The 24,300-nt window shown below is 41.5% G+C and overlaps 1 pseudogene; it reads right to left on the bottom strand.

Moving 5' to 3' along the window:
• Positions 1 to 885: 885 nt before the first annotated feature.
• Positions 886 to 22,768, bottom strand: LOC112260327 (annotated as a pseudogene).
• Between the last annotated feature and the right edge of the window lie 1,532 nt (positions 22,769 to 24,300).

Below are 24,300 nucleotides of genomic sequence, written 5' to 3'. Positions count from 1 at the left end.
ACTGACACATTGAGATACAAAAGAAGATTGATTCCCTGATACAGTTGGCATGGTAATGGATATTAAGGCTACTAAAGCAGAACTGTCTATGTTTCAGCATAATGTACAGGGCATTTGGAAATGTGATTTTATTGTCTGTGAAACCCAGATGAAGTTTCTATTGAACACTATGTTGCTGATTCACAGCAGTTCTGTTGACAAGAGGTTGTGGGGAGTCAACTACATAGGTCCTCAAATATCAAAACATCTAGACACATTGGTGAGAGGAGGGAGGGATACAGAAAGAGAGGGACTTTTTGGAAATTAAGACATTTTGGTTATGAAAAAAGAATGCAAAAAGATTTAGTCCGGCAATCCCCAAAATTACAGCAATGTTCTGAGAACTACTTAATGCACTTTCCTAATCATGTACGCAGCACTTTTTTATGAATATAAATGACTCACACATTAATTTTACATTATGGTGATAAATGTTTTGACACAATAACCCAGAAGCCAGCTTAACCCGGAAGCCAGCCACACCAATGTGTCGGAGGAAACACTGTACACCTTGTAAGCGTGCATGCGCCCGGCACAGGAGTTGCTAGAGCGCGATGGGACAAGGAAATCTCGGCCTGCCAAACCGGGCGACGCTGAGCCAATTGTGCGCTGCCTCATGGGTCTCCCAGTCACAGCCTGGGATTGAACCCGGGTCTGTAGGGATGACCGGGTCTGTAGGGATGCACGGGTCTGTAGGGAAGCACTGTGATGTAGTGCCTTAGACCGCTGCGCCATTTGGGAGGCCCCTGCAAATAGATTTTAACAACCAATTGGTTCCCCAAAAAATGCAGCCCTCCATTGAATTTCAAAATCCCGATCGAGCCAAAAAGTTTGCCCACCCCTGATTTAGAGGATATCACTTTTACTTTGTCTCTTTGCTTTTTGACTTTTTGTTCTTCTCCCAGCTTTGGATGTCTCATCCTGCAAAACAATAAAGGAAAATAACACTGAATAAATGAGGGAAAAGAGAATAGTTCGAAGAGAACCACTTCATTACGAAGAGGGAAAACATATAGTATTCATCGACAACCAGTGAGTTGTTCACCCTGTTGTCAGTGTATCAGATTTCTATGCTTTCAGTGTACAGTCGTGGCCAAAGGTTTTGAGAATGACACAAATATTTATTTTCACAAAGTCTGCTGCCTCAGTGTCTTTAGATATTTTTGTCAGATGTTACTATGGAATACTGAAGCATAATTACAAGCATTTCATACGTGTCAAAGGCTTTTATTGACAATTACATGAAGTTGATGCAAAGAGTCAATATTTGCAGTGTTGACCCTTCTTTTTCAAGACCTCTGCAATCAGCCCTGGCATGCTGTCAATTAACTTCTGGGCCACATCCTGACTGATGGCAGCCCATTCTTGCATAATCAATGCTTGGAGTTTGACAGAATTTGTTTGTCCACCCGCCTCTTGAGGATTGACCACAAGTTCTCAATGGGATTAAGGTCTGGGGAGTTTCCTGGCCATGGACCCAAAATATCGATGTTGTGTTCCCCGAGCCACTTAGTTATCACTTTTGCCTTATGGCAAGGTGCTCCATCATGCTGGAAACGTCATTGTTCGTCACCAAACTGGTCCTGGATGGTTGGGAAAAGTTGCTCTCAGAGGATGTGTTGGTACCATTCTTTATTCATGGCTGTGTTCTTAGGCAAAATTGTGAGTGAGCCCACTCCCTTGGCTGAGAAGCAATCGCATACATGAATGGTCTCAGGATGCTTTACTGTTGGCATGACACAGGACTGATGGTAGCGCTCACCATGTCTTCACCGGACAAGCTTTTTTCCGGGTGCCCCAACCAATCGGAAATGGGATTCATCAGAGAAAATGACTATCCCAGTCCTCAGCAGTCCAATCCCTGTACCTTTTGCAGAATATCAGTCTGTCCCTGATGTTTTTCCTGGAGAGATGTGGCTTCTTTGCTGCCCTTCTTGACACCAGGCCATCCTCCAAAAGTCTTTGCCTCACTGTGTATGCAGATGGACTCAAATCCGCCTGCTGCCATTCCTGAGCAAGCTCTGTACTGGTGGTGCCCCGATCCCCCAGCTGAATCAACTTTAGAAGACGGTCCTGTCGCTTGCTGGACTTTCTTGGGCGCCCTGAAGCCTTCTTCACAACAATTGAACCGCTCTCGCAGTTCTTGATGATCTGATAAATGGTTGATTTAGGTGCAATCTTACTGGCAGCAACATCCTTGCCTGTGAAGCCCTTTTTGTGCAAAGCATGATGACGGCACGTGTTTCCTTGCAGGTAACCATGTTTGACAGAGGAAGAACAGCTGGTCCTTTTGTGGCAGGGCTGAAATGCAGTGGAAATGTTTTTGGGGGATTCAGTTCATTTGCATGGCAAAGAGGGACTTTGCAATTAATTGCAATTCATCTGATCACTCTTCATAACATTCTGGAGTATATGCAAATTGCCATCATACAAACTGAGGCAGCAACCTATTTGCAAGCTATACTGCCCCCAATGCATGACCATTGTCGTGAAAGGCATGTCCTCCCTCATTTCTTAGAAGTATGATGTTATTTCAGGAACACATTTCTGGGTCTGAACAGATTCAAAACACTGGTTTATTCCCTTTCAAGATGTTTTAGTCAGCTCTGTCAGAACAGGTACTTAAACTTGCCTGGAAACCCGCCTAGAAGACCAGCATCCTGGAGTCGCCTCTTCACTGTTGACGTTGAGGCTGGTGTTTGCGGGTACTATTTCATGAAGCTGCCAGTTGAGGACGTGTGAGGCTTCTGTTTCTCAAACTAGACACTAATGTACTTGTCCTCTTGCTCAGTTGTGCACCGGGGCATCCCACTCCTCTTTCTATTCTGGTTCGAGCCATTTTGCGCTGTTCTGTGACGGGAGTAGTACACAGCGTTGTATGAGATCTTGAGTTTCTTGGCAATTTCTCACATGGAATAGCCTTCATTTTCAGAACAAGAATTGACTTACGTGTTTCAGAAGAAAGTTCTTTGTTTCATTTTCAGCCTGTAATCGAACCCACAAATGCTGATGCTCCAGATACTCAACTAGTCTAAAGAAGGCCAGTTTTATTGCTTCTTTAATCAGAACAACAGTCTTCAGCTGTGCTAACATAATTGCAAAAGGGTTTCCTAATGATCAATTAGCCTTTTAAAATGATAAACTTGGATTAGCTAACACAACATGCCACTGGAACACAGGAGTGATGGTTGCTGATAATGGGCCCTCTACGCCTATGTAGATATTCCATTAAAAATCCGCCATTTCCAGCTACAATAGTCATTTCCAACATTAACAATGTCTACACTTTCCGATCAATTTGAGATTATTTTAATGGCCAAACAATTTCCTCTTCTTTCAAAAACAAAGAAATTATTAAGTGACCCCACACTTTTGAACGGTAATGTACATTTGTCCAGCAACAGACTATGATTGATAATGTCAAAAGCCGCACTGAAGTCTAACAAAACAGCCCCCACAATATTTTATCAGCAATTTCTCTCAGCCAATCATCAGTCATTTGTGTAAGTGCTGTGCTTGTGGAATGTCCTTCCTTTGTTTACTGTGATATAGCATTGTATCTGGTCAAACACCCCTGTGGCTTATCATTGTTGATAGATCAAAATATTTTTTTCACCTCTTCCACACTTACTTTACGGAATTCAAAATTACAATGCTTGTCTTTCATAATTTGGTAAAATATACTTGGATGCATAGTGTCAGCATTTGTTGCTGGCATGTCATGCCTAAGTTTGCAAATCTTGCCAAGTAAAAATATCGTTCAAGGCAATATCAGTGGGTTTTGTGATAAATGAGCCACCTGATTCAATGAATGATGGAGCAGAGTTTGCCTTTTGCCCAAAATGTCATTTAAGGTGCTACATAGCTTTTTACTATAATTCTTTATGTCATTGATCTTTGTTTCATTGTGTAGTTTCTTCTTTTTATTCATTTTAGTCACATAATTTCTTAATTTGCAGTGAGTTTGCCAATCGGTTATACTTGGCATTTCCTACCTAAGTTTGCCCACTGCCAAAGATGTAATAATTAAAATAATTTGCAACATCAAATGGTTTTGTGATCAATAAGCCATCTCAATACATGAAATATGGAGTTAAATGTGTCTTGCAACCCCTAATTTCATTTATTTATCAGATTTATTAGATACTCCTTTTGCGCCATCTCTTTCAACCATAGTTGTTCAATTCCTCATCAATCCATGGGGCCTTAACAGTTCTTACAGTCAGTTTCTTAACAGGTGCATGTTTATCAATAATTGGAAGAAGCAATTTCATAAATGCATCAAGTGCAGAGTCTGGATGTTCCAATAAATATTTTAAAAATCATCCACATAAGAGTCACATCAAAATCTTTATACATTATTTTAGGCCCAGCTATTTGGAACATTGGCTTTCTTGGATATAGCCACTATATTGTGATCACTGCATCCAAGCTGCTACAGCTGCTAGAATCTTGACTACAACCCCAAAATTGTATCATATTACCCCAGTGCTAGCCTCTCTACACTGCTGGAGACAGGGCTTTCTCCCATAGAGCTCCCTTTTTATGGAATGGTCTGCCTATCCATATGGGAGTCTTTACTGAAGACTCATCTCTGCTGATGTAAAAAAGGCTTTATAAATGCATTTGATATGGCTGTGAGCTACACTAGTTTATTTAGCAGAAAAAGTGTGCTTACAATTCTGTGGCATTATTTTATATAATTTTATAGTATGATGAATTAATTTGAACATAGCTGAATGAAATAGAAAGGATATTTTCTCCAAACGATTTCCAAGGGACTGCACACATGCAATTGAGCGGAGAACCAAGACACAGGTCCTCCTATATGCTTTATTTAGAGTTATTTATGCAACTTCAGTTGTGATACAAACGTTGGGCTATATGTTTTGATTTGTAATACATTCTAAGGATGCATGATGTGACTCATGATTTTTTGATGATTTTTTTTTTTTTTTTAGCATGAATGTGTCATGACTGTCCTGTGAGTATTCAAATAAGTCAGATCAGCTTTGCAATAAATAACTTCAACCAGACCCTCTCTCCCCCGCAGAGGGGGAGGAGGGAACTGGTGAACTGGTGGGAGTTAACACCTCACACACTGTTGTAAATCAAGGACAGAACATTCAGCTCTCTCCCTCTCCAAATTTACCAGAGGAATGTGCCTTTGTGTCACATGCTTTTTACAGCTGAAATGCTAGCACATTCTAAAGCGAATACTGGAACAATATTTCTAACATAGAACGTGGAGAATGGTCAAAAGCGGTCTAAAGAAGACTAATGTCATATTGTGTGTTATTTTGTGATGTCATTAAAAATATTGTAAAAGGAAATACTGTAATTTGAAAACTATACATACTAAATGTACAATGTTTCCATCCTCTACGTTGTGCATGCTATATGAACAATTCTGAAAGTTTTTTTTGTTAAGAGAGGGATGTGATTTTAGAAACTATAAGAGGAAATTGTTTCTATAACTTTGTACAAGTAAGTAGTCACTGCCTCCTTGAGTGCGGTCAGAGAGCGTGTCAGAACAAACTGTATGAAATGATGGGTAAAGTATCTAGAAAAGCGAATTGAATTGGAAACATTCTACTACTCTTTTTAAACCACCATAGTACGCTACCCTCATCACCCCACTGGGAAACATCGACACGACTGGCTTGCCTATCTTAAAAGAAGCATCTTCCAGACTGAATGGAAGGAGAAATAACTTGTAGTTCTGTTAAGGACTATACGACAAGTCATCGGATACTGGACGATGCCAGAGGAGAACAACAGAGAAACCCCTGTTGGACAATCAGAGCCTTACAAAGGTGCCACGAAAAGGCCCAACCCACTTTCCAAGGCGGCCAAGTTAGGAGAGATACACAGCAATCCAAGGCATTTTCACATAAATACATTCATGATTTCTTACTCCAAGCGGGCGGCGGTTCATGTGCAAAGAATAAGTGAGAGTAGTTTCTAAATATACCACCGTTATGTCTCCCTCTCTCTCTCCATGTCTTTTGTAACAAGCAGCCATATTGTTGTCAGTCGGCTAGGGACCTGTTTCTAATGTACTAAGTTTGTATGTTCATCTTGTGTTACCATTTAGTTAGCTAGTAAATAAATAATTGAACCAATTTGTGCAGTACTGAATCTTAAGTAAGGCTTGGGTTTTTGCAGATGCAGGGTTATGATATGATATGAGGTTATGATTAATAAGTTGACTGTTTATGGATGTGATAGGTAAAGAATTTGGGAGATGGTAACTCTTTAAAGAACCACTCTCGTGGTGCTCCAAATCCCAATGAGTTAATTGTTACATGATTAATTTAATCGAGTAACAATTAAACATAGTTAGTTGATTAGATAAATAACAGTCTTCAGATTAATGAAAGTAAAGTCACGACAAAGGGCATGAGCTCTGCTTTGTTTCTTGTGCAACAACATGATTAGGCCTAAAAAACATCAAAAGCACTAGCCTACGTCAATCTACTATCCCCCATAGTACAAAAGTTGACCTATTCTATTGGTCAACTTTTCATTCTGTGCGAGAAAGAAATATTCCAAACATACTCTGGACAGTTGTGGGATGCGATAGATCCCAAATTAATACTACCACTAGCATCGAAACATTTTTTTTAAAGCAATGAGGCTTATGCAACACATCAGAACATTTAGCTTAAAATGTTGATAAAATATTTGGCTATTTCTTCACATTATAAGTGTGGCAAAGCGCACATGGCAGTAGGCTTTAAGCGCAAATGTTCCAAAATGCAATCAATTAGCGGGAGAACACTGTTCTGAAAAGTGACAGCAAATGCTACTATACATGTAATGCTTTATTATAAAGGTGAATTTTTTATGGTGAAAATTGTCTTCCCCAAACATGAAACTCACGTGCCGCCTATGTATACCAGTTAGGCTCTACATCAGTTGTAAAGCGGATTAATGTGCTTCATTTTAAGAAGTTATTTGGCCACTTTAGTTGTGATACGAATCTTATCAAAACATATAGGCTTATCGGCTAGGCTACATAAGGTGTGCGACTATGATTTTAAAAAGATGCAAAAAAAGCCATGCACTGTTTCTTGTCTTACTGCACAAGCTGGACCCCACACTTAACAAGTGATAGGATAATATTGTCACCCTTCAGACTATTCTTGATGTAATAATGTCTTTACAAATGCTAAATAATATAATGTATGTTTAAAATTAGTTTAGATATATATTGGACAATTTTCATGCACCTGTCTCAGAACAATACATGCCATCTATGCACTTAAATAGTGGATAGAGTACGCTTTTCCCATGATTCATTTTCATGCCAGCCAGGTAGGCTATACTCCTGTTGTAAAGCGAAGCAATGTGCTTCATATTAAGAAAGTTGAGAAATAAATATAGTAGGCCTAGCCTATAGAAAGCTGATGGGATCCTCCTCTTTTTAATAGAGGCCATCAAAACTCTTGTTTTCTAATGCAATTGCATAACCTATAGAAATGTTGAGCAACATGAGCTCATGGGATCTCATTAAGTATTTGATTTGATTTTTGAGAACATTTGCATTGATGTCAGAGTGATTAGAGGGACAATAAAGTGCTGAGTACCAGGCAGTTAGCAAGTTTGGTAGGCTACTAATGACCATCAGCAGCCTCAGAGTTTGGAGAAGCCTAGTTATGTGACTAAACGTTCACATGGAATTTGACTGCGGTCATAACTCGTGACCACCGGTGTGGCAGTAAGACGGTCACAGTAACAGCCCTAGCTGTAAGCACTGCACACCATTTGTGTGCACGTTCTGGCACGAAGCCCAGAGCGCCAGCAACTGTGCCACAAAAGTATGCTCCTGTGGCAGAGTCGAGATCCACGTTTGTAAAACCAGGGCCGTTACACAACACCATCCCTTCAAAGAGCCAGTCCTCGCGCTAGCCTATAAGAGACGACATTGGATGCTGTTTCATCTCATGGCAGTATTGTTTGGGTTGGGATTTGGGTCTAGTGTGTAGTAAATGGTAAATGCTTCCACTCCCCTACTTATACGTAAGATATTAAGTGGCACTCTGCCACTACTCCATAATACTGTACATGACCTCTAGTTTGCGATTGAATGGTTCTTATCGTTCTGCACTCTAAAACAATAACAGAGAAGCAGTCATAAAGGCGGATAAACACACTGTGATCTGGAGGATCTGAAGGAGTTATGCATAATTTCCTTCAGAGACACACAAGTCCTTGTCGTGGCTAAGGGTTTTACATATTAATAACAGCAATAATGACTACAATGTGTAGAGTTGGACACCATCTTCAATTGGTTATTTGCCCAACTGTTATTGACTTATAAAAAAATAATACATGTTCTGAATGAACTGTTTTTTGTTTAAGTAGATAATTCAATCAAAACCAAACAATGAGAGTATTTTCCCCAGCTCTTTCTGATGCACCTTTGAAGTACAGACTACAGACCAGAGGAACAATAGAGTGCCAGCATCTTCAAACCTGAGCGTAATCAATGATGACAATCCTGACACCTGTTTCAAAGTCCTCATTTGCACATAAATTAGGGGAAACAGAACAACAACTAGTTTATCTCAGAGTAGAATATCTAATACACTCTGATCTGGTCTCATCCCAATTTTCCATAAATAGCATTGGTTTCAGATACGGAGAGGGGAAAGTTTTCATTCAACTTTCAGATTAGTGTCTTTGTATATGCCTCTTTAATGCTGCTTTTCTCAAAAGCTTCCAACAACTAGTAACACAAAAACAATTCCCCATCAAGCTTGATATTAGAAACAAACATTTAAACTAACATTTTCCCATGAAACTCAAACAGCTTTCAAGGCATTGTTCAACATTCAGACTGAAGTCACTGAACTTATATACTTTAGTGTGGACTTGTGCCAAACTTGGACACATTACTAATAGGGAGAGAGGGTCTCACTGCAGAGGATGTGTATCCCTCCTGGACCAGGATGTTTCTGGCAGAGTTGTTGATGTGTTTGAAATGGTCTGGACCCAGCAGAATCCCTCCATACCAGCGAAACAACCACCTTCTGCACATCCAGGATCTGAGGGTAGACAACAGAGTGGTGTTGGCACAGTGGGAATAGCAGTGTCACATGATTTACAGTGCATTCCGAAAGTATTCAGAACCCTTGACTTTTTCCACATTTTGTTACGTTACAGCCTTATTTTAAAATTGATTTAATATTTTTTCCCCCCTCATCAATCTACACACAAAACACCGTAATGACAAAGTAAAAACAGTTTTTTTTTGCAAACATGTCTAAAAAACTGTTTTCGTTTTGTCATTATGGGGTATTGTGTGTAGATTGATGAGGAAAATGTTTAATTTAATCCATTTTGGAATAAGGCTGTGACGTAACAAAATGTGGAAAAAGAATGCACTGTATATGTGTGGATGTTGATGATTGTGTGTGCTTGTGCTCTGTTGTTAGGACAACATAGGTTTGACATAGACACAACGAGGGCTGGGAGAAAAAAAATCACATCATAATGACAGATATTAATTACATATAATGGCTGTTTGGAGAAAGATTCGAAAACCGATGTTAAGCAATAAACAGAAGAATTACAGACATGTTTTCCTCTTCCACGACAAAGATATCAGCATAAAGAGAGAATCGTTTTGCAAAACCACTTGTGGTCGTAGTAGGATTGTTCCCATGGCAAAATATAGATAGACTTAATAACTGACATTATCTTCCCTCGACAAATGGTTTATGTCAACTCTCTAAGTAGTCCAACAACAGTGTGCTTGGCGATTTAGATGAGCAACATTGTAGTCACTGGTTCATGTACCCAAGCACCTCCTCATCTGTCATACGAAAGACGATGTGATAATTAGCAAGATGATTGACAGGCCACATGTGACAGGGGATGACTAGTGAACACCCCCTGGATGTCTGGTTTCAGCTTTGCAGCTGACACAAGTTGCATCGCAAAGAATAAGCCTTTATCCGGGAGAATATCTGCCTCAACCCCTCTGCTGTCAATCAAGAGCCCTCCATGCAGCATGGGAGACAGCGCCAATGCCATCTGCCTATTTACTGTATTAAAAAACGTGTCCCTTTATTCTCCGCTACACACTTCACATCCGTACCCCAGAGTTGAATAAACGCTCAATTCTAAATGAGGAAATGGAGAAGGGGACTGAGAGGAAAAGAGATTAGAAAAGAACAGATTAAGAATGAGCCCTCGAAGTAAATTGCCTGTCAGTGTTGAGAAGCGTGAGTAGAACATTAATCAGAATATTACCCACAGGCACTTGAGTATGAGGGGGAGCATTAGACGGAAGGTTCTTCTCTTCAGTCGTTGGGTCAGATTCAGTGGCAATGAGAGGATGATGACATATGACCATCTCTTGACCATCCCTCATTGACACACACATCATATCCCTTGTAGGAGGGAAGCCAATTTGATATTCAATATTGCATATTTAGTTAGCAACACACCTCACTAAGTAGGCCTCCATTGAACAGACTCACTGCGACCTATCAGATTGTCCAGAGCATAGATAAAGCAAAGTCCTGTGGGGTTCAGCTCAGTACAACTTCTCCCAATCAGGCATGGTCCATTGCTTTTGTTTCTGGCAAAGAGCTACAATCAAAGGCAGATTTATCTGAGAAATGTGTAAACAAGGCTCTGGACTCCAGCAGAGAAATGCAATGAGGCATTTCACAGTGGTGCACTCCCACTGTCATAGTCTGACATTTGTCATTAATGCCAGCTGATGATGTGTGTGAATACGAATGCATGAAACAGAGGGAATGAAAACAATTTCGAAATGATTTAATTGTTGGAGCCTCAGTCTGTACCAACTGGTATTGACTGGGACAGGATTGAATGCTTGCTTGCATGCAACATTTAGTTTGGATTACAGCATCTTATTTTGTTTCCATTGACACCAATTACAGCACAGATTGGCCTTCAAACAGTGACAGGGTAAAGTTAGTAGACATGTATAGGTGAGCGTGTATGTTTGTATGTGTGTGTGTGTGTTATGGTGCCAACACACAAACCACTGTGTGAGTTCTGTCTATTCCGAAGGCTCTTTTGCTTGAAGCATGTTTATAATAACATATTTCTGGTTTGTATAGGATGAATGTCTCAAGGGTTTTCCTGGACCTTGGATTCTTAAAACCATTTCACACTTTTGTGTTGGATTTGATTTAACCTGTTTGCCTTTCAATGTTTGTTTGGTCCTAGTTTGTGGAGAGAATGTACACTTTTGACTGTCATTGGCCATTGCCCATTTGAATACAGAGAATAGAAGGAGGTAGGCTAAGGATGATGCTGATTTTGAGGATGACGATGGTAATATGTTGTTGATGATGAAGGTGATGTTGATTATCATTTTTGTTTTTGTCAGCACATTGTTGATATGTTGTTGACCAGATGATCTAAGAACGCGAAGAGCACTTTACCTATTAGGCAACTTTGGCTTGCTATACTTTTGTGCTGCTGCTAATGTTGATCACTAGTAGGCCTACTGTATATATTAGTATTGATAACTGTCTTGACTTAATGTCCTAGCTCAGTTTATTCACTAGAACTGTGTGTCATTGTCATCCATGTGGATTTTATGTTCAATTATGTTTTTATGCTCCTTTGCTGCAAAACTAAACGTGTTTGTTCCTCGTCTCAAGCCATTATTTTGGTGTGAAAGTTTACATAAAGTCACCTTGCAGGTTTTAATTTGTTTCTGGTGGAAGGGTTGCTAAGGAACAGACAGCAGCCCCCTTCTATATCCCAGTCAGTTTAAAGGGCATCTCATCATCACTGCACCCTGGGAAAAAGCGTGCTTGGAGATAACAAGGACACATTAAGAATGCAGTATCCAAGTGAAATATTAAATAGGAGATAATGTATATTACCTTGGACTTGACATAATATTCAAGTATATATATATAATGAGGGTCAGTGAACCCCAAGACCACAGAGGGTTGGGTTGAAAACTTAAAATGGGTCCCTGAGCAGGCGGGATATCATGAGGCAACCATGTGAATACTGAATAGAGCAAAGTGGACACAGAGAAAAGCACCTGTAGTAAGTGAAGCAATTGTCCTCCTGCTGCCGTATCTCCATCATCCTCACGGTCTTGCAGGAAACTCTGCTTGTCCTCACAGTATGTCCTACAATAGAGACAATAACATGGGAGACAGGTTGTAGATGGTTGACTTTTAGTTTCAGAATGTCAGTATTGTAAACGGCATGTCTCCTTGAAGGAAACATTTGAATGCTCTAAATCTCACCATATCCTGCCAGGTTAATGGCTACCTATAAAGCATATCATAAAGGCTCTTGATCTAATTAATTAAACCTAGCATAGCCCCGTTCTGCCTACTTACAGCACACACACGCACACACACACAAATGCACGCACGTCCACAAACACCTGTTAGCACGCATGCAAGCACACAAGGACACACACACACACACCTGTCATACCCCTAATTTTCTTCTATGAAAGGCTGTTATTTTCAGCCCTGTTTGTACTTGACCTCTAAGAGCTGTAATGAACTCTGTTGATAGAAATTACACGCCTGTCTTTCTTTTTATATTAGCCTTAATCTCAATTACCCTGAAGTAAAATTATTGTGAACGTTTGTCACTTCCTGTTTTACACGCAGAATCTGTCCGCGACAGATTATATTATCATCAAATAACAAGTGATCAACCGTGTGATTAGGTTGATTTACAGCAACTGTGAATATTATAACCTGTTATTATCTATCCTGTGGAGGCAGCTTGTTTTTAACAGAGTACAGGTTCTCAGAAAAGTAAACTCAGAAAAGTTCCCCACTCTCATCTTAGAACACTTGTGTGGATGAGGGTAATCATTTTCAACACATCTGCTTGATTACTCTTCAAACGGATGGCGTATCTAACAGAAAGACTAAGATAGGTGTCTCTGAAAGACTGACAGGTGCTGTTGACTTACACTCATGACAATATGTTAAATAACTTTATTTCAAAAGTTTATAAAAACAGTTTTTGTACAAGAATAGCCTATTGAGTGATTATTGTAATACTGAAAATGTACAGCATGTAGAAAGAGAAGCATACAGTGTTTTAATAGTTAACTTATGGTACAATGTGTACTGTAATCACATTGACACAGTTCATGTACTCTCCAGGAAATTACATAATTATCACTGTCTAAATTGCTTATGATGGAAGGTGAAGCAGCTCTTTCTGTTTTCAACCTGAGAGCATTGAGCAGCAAAGTAATGCCTGAGGGTGTTAGTTTTCCATATCAGAGTTACATTAGCATTGAAACTACATCCTCCCCACATGAGCTTCACTGACAGCTACTTCGGTCTCCCACTAAGGTTGCATTGTCTAGCATGGTCTTTTGAATATTCGCAGGAAAGTAGATCACAAGCCTAACTGTGAGATGTGACAGAATAGGAATATGTTATAGTCAGCAAGAGGGGCGAGACAGGCGAGGGCCTGCACTGCACAGCAGCTGTCTAGGTGTTACCACAGTGGGTAGTTGTGGCTGGAAGGTGCTGCGTCTGTCTGTGATTATTCCCCCCTGTTTAATAGGAGGTAGTTCCTCATCTACAAAAGATTTATAAACACAAACAAGAGGCACAAGTAAGAGCCAATTGTCACTGGATTAACATATGGGCAGTAAGCACAACTCAGTTTATACACAACATTGAAACTGTTACTTCATTCAGATATGAGTATTAGAAATTCCACTTGTTTTTCTCATTCTCTCTATTCAAGAATACAGCAGTTAGTGCCATACCAATTGAGTGATTCTCAAAAAGGTGTAAACTCTCTGTGTTCAGCTTTAGAACCCAGTTATCTGGTAACATTATTTCTTCATCATCCTCCATTTCTGTCGTCATATTTCTCACCTTTGGGTGGTCCACTGTTAGAAAAGTAGAAAGATGGACAGGCTGTGAAATGAATTCAAGCTGTGCATTTGTGTGCCTTTGTTTCTCTCTGTTGAGACTTTGCCAGTTGTATGAGTTTGAATGTCCTTGAAGGCCTATTTTGACTCTTCTGCTGAAAATGTCGATTTGACTGCAATGTTTTCCAAAATGTTATGCATTGGCTCACCACACCGTTGACATAGCAACAGACGTTAACAGCTTATCGAATCATAATGTGACGCATGGGGGAACACAAATTGGCATGCAGAGAGTATTTGGCATGACAGGCCCCATTTACAAGGACACCTACTGCGCAGGTCCCATCATCAACTTATTACCATTGCATGACCTTAAAATTAACACACGTTAAAACAAGCCAGATAAAGCCAGATAAGAAGAGTGGAATCAAATTGTATTTGTTACATACGCCGAATACAACAGGTGTAGAACAGTGAAATGCTTACTTACAAGCCCTTAACCAACAATGCAGTTAAGAAAAATACTTGCCAAGTAAAAAATAAAAGAGCAGCAGTAAAATAACAATAGCGAGGCTATATACTGGGGGGACTGGTACAGAGTCAATGTACAGGGGGGTGGCACCGGTTAGTCAAGGTAATTGAGGTAATATGTACATGTAGGTAGAGTTAAAGTGATATGCAAAGATAATAAACAGAATAGCAGCAGCGTAAACGTGTGTGTGTGGTGGGGGGGGGGGTGCAATGCAAATAGTCTGGGTAGCCATTTGATTAGCTGTTCAGGAGTCCTATGGCTTTGGGGTAGAAGCTGTTGAGAAGCCTTTCGGACCTCGACTTCGATACCGCTTGCCGTGCATGTGGTAACAGAGAGGAAGGAGAGTCTATGACTAGGGTGGCTGGAGTCTGACAATTTTTAGGGCCTTCCTCTGACAAGGGTTACTTTGAATGTTAATATACCTAAACATTTTATAAAAATTATACTGAAAGGTACATGTGTACTATACTGAAAAGCATATTAATGCATAGCAAAATTCTGTTGTTGCACTTTATGGTACTATAAATGATTATGGAGTCTAAATGGACATCAACAATATATATATATATATATTAGACCTTTTCACCAAATAATCCCAAATTACTTCTGAGAGCTTTTAATCTACATAATAATTGTATTTAGAATATTAGGAATTAATTAAAAAAGGGAAAACTTTGCACTGAGAATTAATCCAAATTGGAGGATCAGAGGGCATTATCACCAACCATTTCCCAAAACTAATTCTCATTATGGAAGAGGACACAAGCTGCAATTTAAACACACATTTCCATTTTCGACTTGCGTTTATACTTTAATGAATGTGTCCCAAACAGACTGATTTCCTTTAAAGAATGGATGCTCTATGACCTACACCCAGCGTCTCATTTTCACAGCATTCACATTCTCGGCTTTTAACCCATTTCAGTTGATCATTACAACTGTATACAGAGAAAGCACATAATTACAATGATAGGACTACATCCATATTGATGGATTCAATAGTCATTCATTTAAAATAGTACTCCATGAAAGAACTATGCTAAATTAGCTTACAAAAGCTTAAAGGCTTTAGAAACAGTGAATAGAGTTTTAGAAATATAAGATCCTGTCTTTCTTCGTGTTCAAAAAGGTGAATAAATGGCATTAAGATTCACCATACATAGAAAACCATTTTCAATGAAACTAAAATGACCAATGTACTTCTCTTTCCTCCGTGTCTCTTATTATCATCTTTGACAAAGGTTTCGCCACAGGCTCACAGCACAGATACTGATCTTCATTCAGTTAAAAATTACAGAAACAGGAAGGAGGGCTTTTCATACCACCCACCAAGTCTTGTGTCCATCTTATCATGATGATGCGTTGGACCTCAAAGAACTGAATGAAAGACCCCAATAAATCTGACTGTCATTTCCATGAAAGGAAAGAGATTGAAATCAGACCTACTCAATAGATTTTCTGTCTGAGTTCATGAACATGCATTGATATCTACCTGTATGAGGAAGGCAATGGGTGCACAATTTTGTCATCAGATTTCCTAAATTGGGAAGGATTCATTTCTAAGCAAATACTGTCATCTAGTGAGAAAATAAAGTATCACATCAATCAGACGTAGTGTGTGATTCTCACCTGCGTCTGTGCTTTGGGATTTCTCCAGGAGGAAAGTGCGAGTGTTAGTGCACAAATGGTAAAAAAACAAAAAAACAATTGTCTGTGCTTCATGTAGCGAGTGATAATTAAATCAACTTACACATGTATGTAGAGCTCCTCAAGACTGTTGAACAGGGCCATTTTATCAGGACCTCACAACCATGCTTCACTACAGGAGGAGAGAACGCAGAATGAAATGATTCAGATGTTGGTCTTAATAACAAGCATGTTTTATTTTATGCATGTTTATCTGAGGTAGTGTAAGTAAAACCAACATAGACTTACTTGATCTGTTAGACAGGTGCTGCATTCTTGTAATCATGTGGGAGAATGATATAATTATGGAAATGGTACTTGAGTAATTATTGTCATACTCTACTCTGAAAAAACACTTTAGTGAAACAATTACCTGTAAATATGCTTTCAGTTTTGGGTGGTCTACATCAATTATTTTTATACAAAATATTACTGCTGCTTCATCAATAACACACCATTTGTCACCATACAGTCGTGGCCAAAAGTTGAGAATGACACAAATACTATTTTCCACAAAGTTTGCTGCTTCAGTGTCTTTAGATATTGTCAGGTGTTACTATGGAATACTGAAGCATTTCATACGTGTCAAAGGCTTTTATTGACAATTACATGAAGTTAATGCAAAGAGTCAATATTTGCAGTGTTGACCCTTCTTTTTCAAGACCTCTGCAATCTGCCCTGGCATGCTGTCAATTAACTTCTGGGCCACATCCTGTCTGATGGCAGCCCATTCTTGCATAATCAATGCTTGGAGTTAGACAGAATTTGTGGGTTTTTGTTTGTCCACCCGCCTCGAGGATTGACCACAAGTTCTCAATGGGATTAAGGTCTGGGGAGTTTCCTGGCCATGGACCCAAAATATCGGTGTTTTGTTCCCCGAGCCACTTAGTTATCACTTTTGCCTTATGGCAAGGTGCTCCATCATGCTGGAAAAGGCATTGTTCATCACCAAACTGTTCCTGGATGGTTGGGAGAAGTTGCATTGGTACCATTCTTTATTCATGGCTGTGTTCTTAGGCAAAATTGTGAGTGAGCCCACTGCCTTGGCTGAGAAGCAACCCCACACATGCTTTACTGTTGGCAGGACACAGGACTGATGGTAGCGCTCACCTTGTCTTCTCCAGACAAGTTTTTTTCCGGATGTCCCAAACAATCGGAAAGGGGATTCATCAGAGAAAATGACTTTACCCCAGTCCTCAGCAGTCCAATCCCTGTACCTTTTGCAGGATATCAGTCTGTCCCTGATGTTTTTCCTGGTTAGAAGTGGCTTCTTTGCTGCCCTTCTTGACACCAGGCCATCCTCCAAAAGTCTTCGTCTCACTGTGCGTGCAGATGCACTCACACCTGCCTGCTGTCATTCCTGAGCAAGCTCTGTACTGGTGGTGCCCCAATCCCGCAGCTGAATCAACTTAAGAAGACGGTCCTGTCGCTTGCTGGACTTTCTTGGGCGCCCTGAAGCCTTCTTTACAACAATTGAACCGCTCTCCTTGAAGTTCTTGATGATCCGATAAATTGTTGATTTAGGTGCAGTCTTACTGGCAGCAACATCCTTGCCTGTGAAGCCCTTTTTGTGCAAAGCAATGATGACGGCATGTATTTCCTTGCAGGTAACCATGGTTGACAGAGGAAGAACAATGATTCCAAGCACCACCCTCCTTTTGAAGCTTCCAGTCTGTTATTTGAACTCAATCAGCATGACAGAGTGATCTCCAGCCTTGTCCCCGTCAACACTCACACCTGTGATAATGAGAGAATCACTGACATGATGTCAGCTGGTCCTTTTGTGGCAGGGCTGAAATGCAGTGGAAATGTTTCAGTTCATTTGCATGGCAAATAGGGACTTTGCAATTAATTGCAATTCATCTGATCACTCTTCATAACATTCTGGAGTATATGCAAATTGCCATCATACAAACTGAGGCAGCAGACTTTGTGAAAATTAATATCTGTGTCATTCTCAAAACTTTTGGCCACAACTGTATATGGAGGAAAGTGCCTAGTGATGAGGGTGGGTATGCTTGTTTTGTATTGTCTAGGGTTTTTGTATGTCTAGGGGTGTTTGTAAGTCTAGGCATATGTAGGTTTATGGTGGCCTGAATTGGTTCCCAATCAGAGGCAGCTGTTTATCGTTGTCTCTGATTGGGGATCATCTTTAAGCTTTCACTCACTTTTGATATTTGAGTCAAATATATAAAAGTATGAGTCACCCACTGGGGACCAGGCCCAGCCAATCAGAATGAGTTTCTCCTGAGAAAAAGGGATTTATTACAGACAGAAATATTCAGTTTCATCAGCTGTCTGGGTGGCTGTTCTCCGATGATCCCGAAGCCGGATGTGGAGATCCTGGGCTGGCGTGGTTACACGTGGTCTGCTGTTGTGAGGCCGGTTGGATGTACTGCCAAATTCTCTAAAACGACATTGGGGGTGGCTTATGGTAGAGAAATTAACATTAAATTCTCTGGCAACAGCTCTGGTGGACATTCCTGCAGTCAGCATGTCAAAATGCACATTCCCTCAAAACTTGAGACATCTGTGGCATTTTAGAGTGGCATTTTATTGTCCCCAGCACAAGGTGCATCTGGGTAATAATATTGCGGTTTAATCAGCTTCTTGATATGCCATACCTATCAATTGGATGGATTATCTTGGAAAAGGAGAAATGCTCACTAACTGGGGTGTAAACAAATTTGTGCACACAATTGTAGAGAAATAAACTTTGTGCATGGACCAACACATTACATGTTGCGTTCAGTATATTTGCTTCTTTAAAATGGTAAAAGCCAACCTCTCTGTGCCATGTTTTAGTGAGATAGATGTCAAAGTCATTGTCAGAGACAAACAGAAGAGGAAACTTATTCGTTAAGGATTGTAGAGTGCAAAACGTGTGGATGCATTGGTTGGAAACAGATTCATGGCATTTTGGTTCGTCCACTCCGCTTTGTATGGACTGTATTGGCTAGGAGTGGGTGATATATGCCTGAGGATCTGCCTTTAGAACTGGCAAGTGGTCTTTATTGTCCAACTCTAGGGTGCATGTTGTACTGCTCGCATTGTGCGTGCACAAGAGACTTTCATTTGCTGATCAATTTCCTATGGCCTCGTCAGCCTCGCTGCCTGCATGTTTTCCATTGGATACCATATTGCATTAGGCAGCTATTGAGCGCTTCTTCTACTTCTTTGAATTTTTATTGGCAGACTCTAAAAGGTGTATTGATGCCACCTACTGGGTGGGGTGAAAACTGAGAAACTAACACAGGAAGAAAAAAGAAAAAGGGTGAAAACCATACTCAGTATTCTCAATCTCATTATCCCCCCCCGCCCCCTTCTTTCATTCAGTTTCAAATGTAAACTCAGATCCCTACACAGGCTCTGGAGCCTGAGAGGGGGAAAATCTTCTGACCGTATTCCCTGCAATATTTCAGCCATGAAGTCCTAAAGGTCCAATAACCGTTTTGCTGCTTTCACGGTGATATCCAGTTTATTAATTTATTTGTTTCTCCTGTACAATTAATCACCAGCACAATGAACGTAATAAAAAAATAAAAAAACCTTCACCATTAGTATTTCAGGATATTTTGTCTGATGAACAACATCAACAGGCTGGTACTCATCCACTGCCATAGCGTCATCTAATTTTTACTGCCTCCGTATAGGAGACCTGCTCGGCAGCCCTGATCCTCACTACTTTGACCTCCTTCAACCTAACAGCACTCTGGAACATGATTCCCATCACAGTTGCAGCATCCTCAGACTCTTCAACACTGATATTCCGTCTGCAAATACTTGACAGGTGGCCAACGTTTTACATTTATGACAGTGTAGCAGTTTTTGTACATACGCTCAGACCACATATCGTTACATGGGTCGGGAGAGACTTTTCACCAAACATCAATAGTACAGAAATGTCTTTCCTCCTTTCCATTCACAGTATGGGTTAATTGACATGTCCCAACTATTCCCGTCATGTTGTCCCTATAACAAGAAGCCTCTATCCAGCGAGATGACACATTTCCTCGGTGCCCTACTCTGAAAATCATAACTCTACACTTCATATGTTGAATGTTTATGGAGCTTTCTCTTTTTGCTCTTTCGATACACATGAAATTACTATCATACCTCTCTTGGTCACTCTGACCGACTCCACTTTTCACAATTCGTCCTTCACCATCTTCATAACGGGTCTCCCAAATAAACATGCTTATTCATGGAGTGTACTCCAACCAGAAACAGCTGTTCATTTCAACTTTAGTTTTAGCTCCATTCTTCTTTATTACCGTTGTCCAGTCATAATTACCAACTTCACTCACGTCAACAAAGTCAAACACTGCATCAGCTGCCGCCATTACAATACCTGCCCCCATCGGACCAGATTCAAGTTTGTCCAGCCACCTTCCTACACTCCGGAACTCTTTATTCTTCTTGTCCTCTGGTTGTAGCTAGCTCGGGCCGTCATTCTGTACGACATTGTTCCCACTCAGTGCTGACTGTAATCCCAGTTGATAGGCCGGCTAAAGCAAAACCCTCTATTGAGTGTCTTGCACATTAAAAAAAGAAGTTTTACGGCTAAACCCGCCCATTTCTACACATTCTTTTCATAAAATCAGATTTTAAACCTGAACCCTAAGCTTAAATTTACACTGCTAACCTTATGCCTCACCCAAACTTTTTGTAGACAATTTTGACTGTGTGGCTGTGTTATACAGGGGAAACCCTGTGGCCACGGATTGCGGTTTCAGCTAGATACCACCACCAGAAATCAAATCAAATGTTATTTGTCACATGCGCCGAATACAACAGGTGTACACCTTACTTACAAGCCCTTAAGAAAAACAAGTGTTAACTGCATTGATGGTTAAGTAAAACATTTTTTAAAAAAGAGATTAGATGCAGCCTTGTGAATGTTGACCTGTTTAAAGGTCTTACATCGGCTACGGAGAGCGTGATCGCACAGTCATGTAAAACAATTGATGCTCTCATGCATGCTTCAGTGTTGCTTGCCTCGAAGCGAGCATAGAAGTAATTTAGCTTGTCTGGTAGGCTTGTGTCACTGGGCAGCTCGTGGCTGTGCTTCTCTTTGTAGTCTATAATACTTTGTAAGCCCTGCCACATCCTACGAGCGTCGGAGCTAGTATAGTACGATGCAATCTTAGTCCTGTATTGACGAAATAGATTTGTTGTAATTTAAGGTTAGGCATATGGTTAAGGTTAGGTTTGAAATCAGATTTTAATGATACGTTTTAGAAATAGGCAGGGTTAAGCCATAATTATGACTGTGGTTATAGTTTTACACAAAATAATATTGTGTATTATTTATTTGATGAAAGTACCGACTACACCGGTGCATTAGTCATTCGCACCAGCTTGTCGTTGTGCATCCTGAGGGTAGTGAGGTTGGCTAATTGTCACGTCACATCCATATAAATCCTAGCTAGCTGTCATCACAGATGACGAAACCAATTGTATGGTTAAAAATAATATTTTTTGTCATCGTGGAGGGACTCTAGCTAGCTAGTTTACTACTAAACTAACCTACCTCGAGGTAGCTATCGCCATAGCAACGAAAAACGGCAAGTTGCTGTCTGGCTTCAAAACATCCAGACACAGATAGTTATAAAAAATGTTGGTCCAAACTATCGTGGTATTTCTATAGTAAATCTCATCTTTAACGGTATTGAATCTAGTCACGACAGGGATGTAGCTGGGGAGAGTTTATTTTAGTTTACTAAGATCTCAGTTAGCTATACGCAATATAAGGTTTTAATTTGACGTGTAAAATAAGAAAATGATATTGTGTGTGCTGAATTTGCAAGAGCAAGCCAAGCGCTACCACTAGGGTCAGTAGTGCTGTCAAAATGTTTAAAAATAACACTGCAAACAAGCACACGGGTCATAATACACCATTATTTGTACGACCAATGGGAAAACGTCTGAGTCCTCGAAATAAGAGCAGGATCAAAAATGATAGCTAGGTAGGCTTGTCCAACATTCTCCCTGCCATGCAACCATCCCAGAGGCAGGGGAGAAAGGATGTTCCACCTGCCCGTTGGACTGAGGCCGGTACCTGGATGGGCGGTTGGCCGTGGCCCCCAGCTTCTCCATGAAGGCTCTCCATACCCGCAACTTGAATTGGGGGCCATGTCAGAGACCATGTCCTCCAGAAGGCCGTAGTGCCAGAAGACCTGCTGGATCAGTGCCTCGGCAACCTGGAGAGCGGTAGGGAGACCAGAGAGAGGGATAAAACGGCAGGATTTAGAGAACTTGTCCACAACAACCATAATAGTGGTGAAACAATCAGACAGAGGGAGATCAGTAACGAAGTCCATGGAGAGATGGGACCAAGGCCGCTGAGGCATGGGAAGGAGTTTCCCTGCTGGAGCGTGCCAGGGATATATAGTTTGGGCACATAGAGCAGGAGTTGACATAGAAAGCAACATCATGCGACAAGGTGGACCACCAGTATTTAGCGGAGAGGGATGGAATTGTGCGGGTGATACCTGTGTCCAGAGGCGAGGGATGTGTGCGCCCAGGTCAACAGCAGATCCCTTAACCCCGTGGGAACGTAGATGCGGGTTCCCTCTCCAGAGCCTGGCGGATGGAATGATGGGCACCTGTGGAACCATCTGTGGAACTCCCGACATCCTCATGCCCAGGCAGTGATTTTGATCCTCAACCAGGATATGGTGGGGAGTCTGAGGATGACTTTGTGTACTGGCGCAGTGATGAGGAAGGGAAGGCTTTCTTGGTGCACTGGTCCCACGGTGAGGGGTGCTGTGATGTGCGTGATCGTGCTGAATCCCAATGGCTTGGACCGAAAAAGGAAAGGAGAGCAGGTACGAGGTGATGTTTAGGGAGGAGGCGAAGGCCTGGTTGATAAAATTCCTGAGGCACCAGAGTCCACTAGAGACAACACCCGAGGGAAAGCCAGCGAAATGGAAACCAGCAAGGCTTTGGCAGAAAAACAATGACGGAATACTCACGCCTACTCTGGGAGACAGATGATCACAGGGGCATCCCTCTGCCCTAGTGGACTCATCTGAAGCTGGTGGCCCTCCTGGCCGCAATAGGAACACAGCCCCAGTGGTTTCTGGCGATGTTGCTCTGCCGCAGAGAGGTGTGTGGCCCCTACCACCATGGGTTCAGGCTCTGCCTCAGTGAGGGAGGTATCAGCCCTCCCGAAGAAGTTTGTCCAGACAGATGGCCATCGTGATGAGCGCCTCCAAGGAAAAGTCTCCATCTAGACCTCCTCACAGTCCTCTATGGAATAGGGTGCAGAGTGCCTGTTCACTGGAGGGTGCCACGGTCCAGAAGGTGAGAGCTTACTCAGAGGTCTGGGCACCCTGCCAGATTTGGAATATTTGCTCACCTCCTTTGCCCTCCGGTGGATGGTCAAAGACCGCCCTGAACCTCTTGTATGAACCTAGCGCTTCCTCTCCTCTCTCCCAGACAGCTGTAGCCCTCTCCAACATCTGCCCGGTCAGCAGGAAAATGGCCATGGCAACCTTGGACCTCTTGGCGGTGGGGGATCCCGACTGAAATAGAGGGAGCACTGGAGTAGGAAGCCACAGCATTTGGATGGGGTTCCATCATGCTTGGTCGGGAGGGACAGTCATGCATCACCTCCCTGAGTGGACTGCTGGGTAGGCTGGGGAGCTGGGGAGCCTCATGGTAGGCCCTCCGCTAGTTGGAGGTGAAACCTTTCAGGTGGCGTCGAGGGGGTGGAGAACGCGGAGGATATCATACATAACTGCACCCAGTTTAATGATGACAGAAGGCAGATAATCAGAAGCGTACTGAACGTGACCAAAACCAATACTGCCTAATGACTGAGGGCTAAATAAATGGCGCGAGGTCCAGGTGTGTGTAATGAAGGGGAGCAGGTGTGCATAATATTACCAGGACCGGTGGTTAGTAGACTGGCAATGTCAAGCACTGGAGAGTGGCAGCAGGAGTAGGAGTGACAGACAACTTTCCAAAAGGTCAGTTTGTCAAATTTCTGCCCTGTTTAGAGCTGCCCCGGTCAACTGTAAGTGCTGTTATTGTGAAGTGGAAACGTCTAGGAGCAACAGTGGCTCAGCCGCGAAGTGGTAGGCCACACAAGCTCAGAGAATGGGACCATTGAGTGCTGAGGCGCATAACGTGTAAAAGTCGTCGGTCCTCGGTTGCAACACTC

Source organism: Oncorhynchus tshawytscha, linkage group LG01 (assembly GCF_018296145.1).
Source record: "Oncorhynchus tshawytscha isolate Ot180627B linkage group LG01, Otsh_v2.0, whole genome shotgun sequence".
Lineage (NCBI taxonomy): Eukaryota > Metazoa > Chordata > Actinopteri > Salmoniformes > Salmonidae > Oncorhynchus > Oncorhynchus tshawytscha.
The sequence above is the reverse complement of the archived record's forward strand: the minus strand, read 5'-3'. Positions and strand labels throughout refer to the sequence as shown.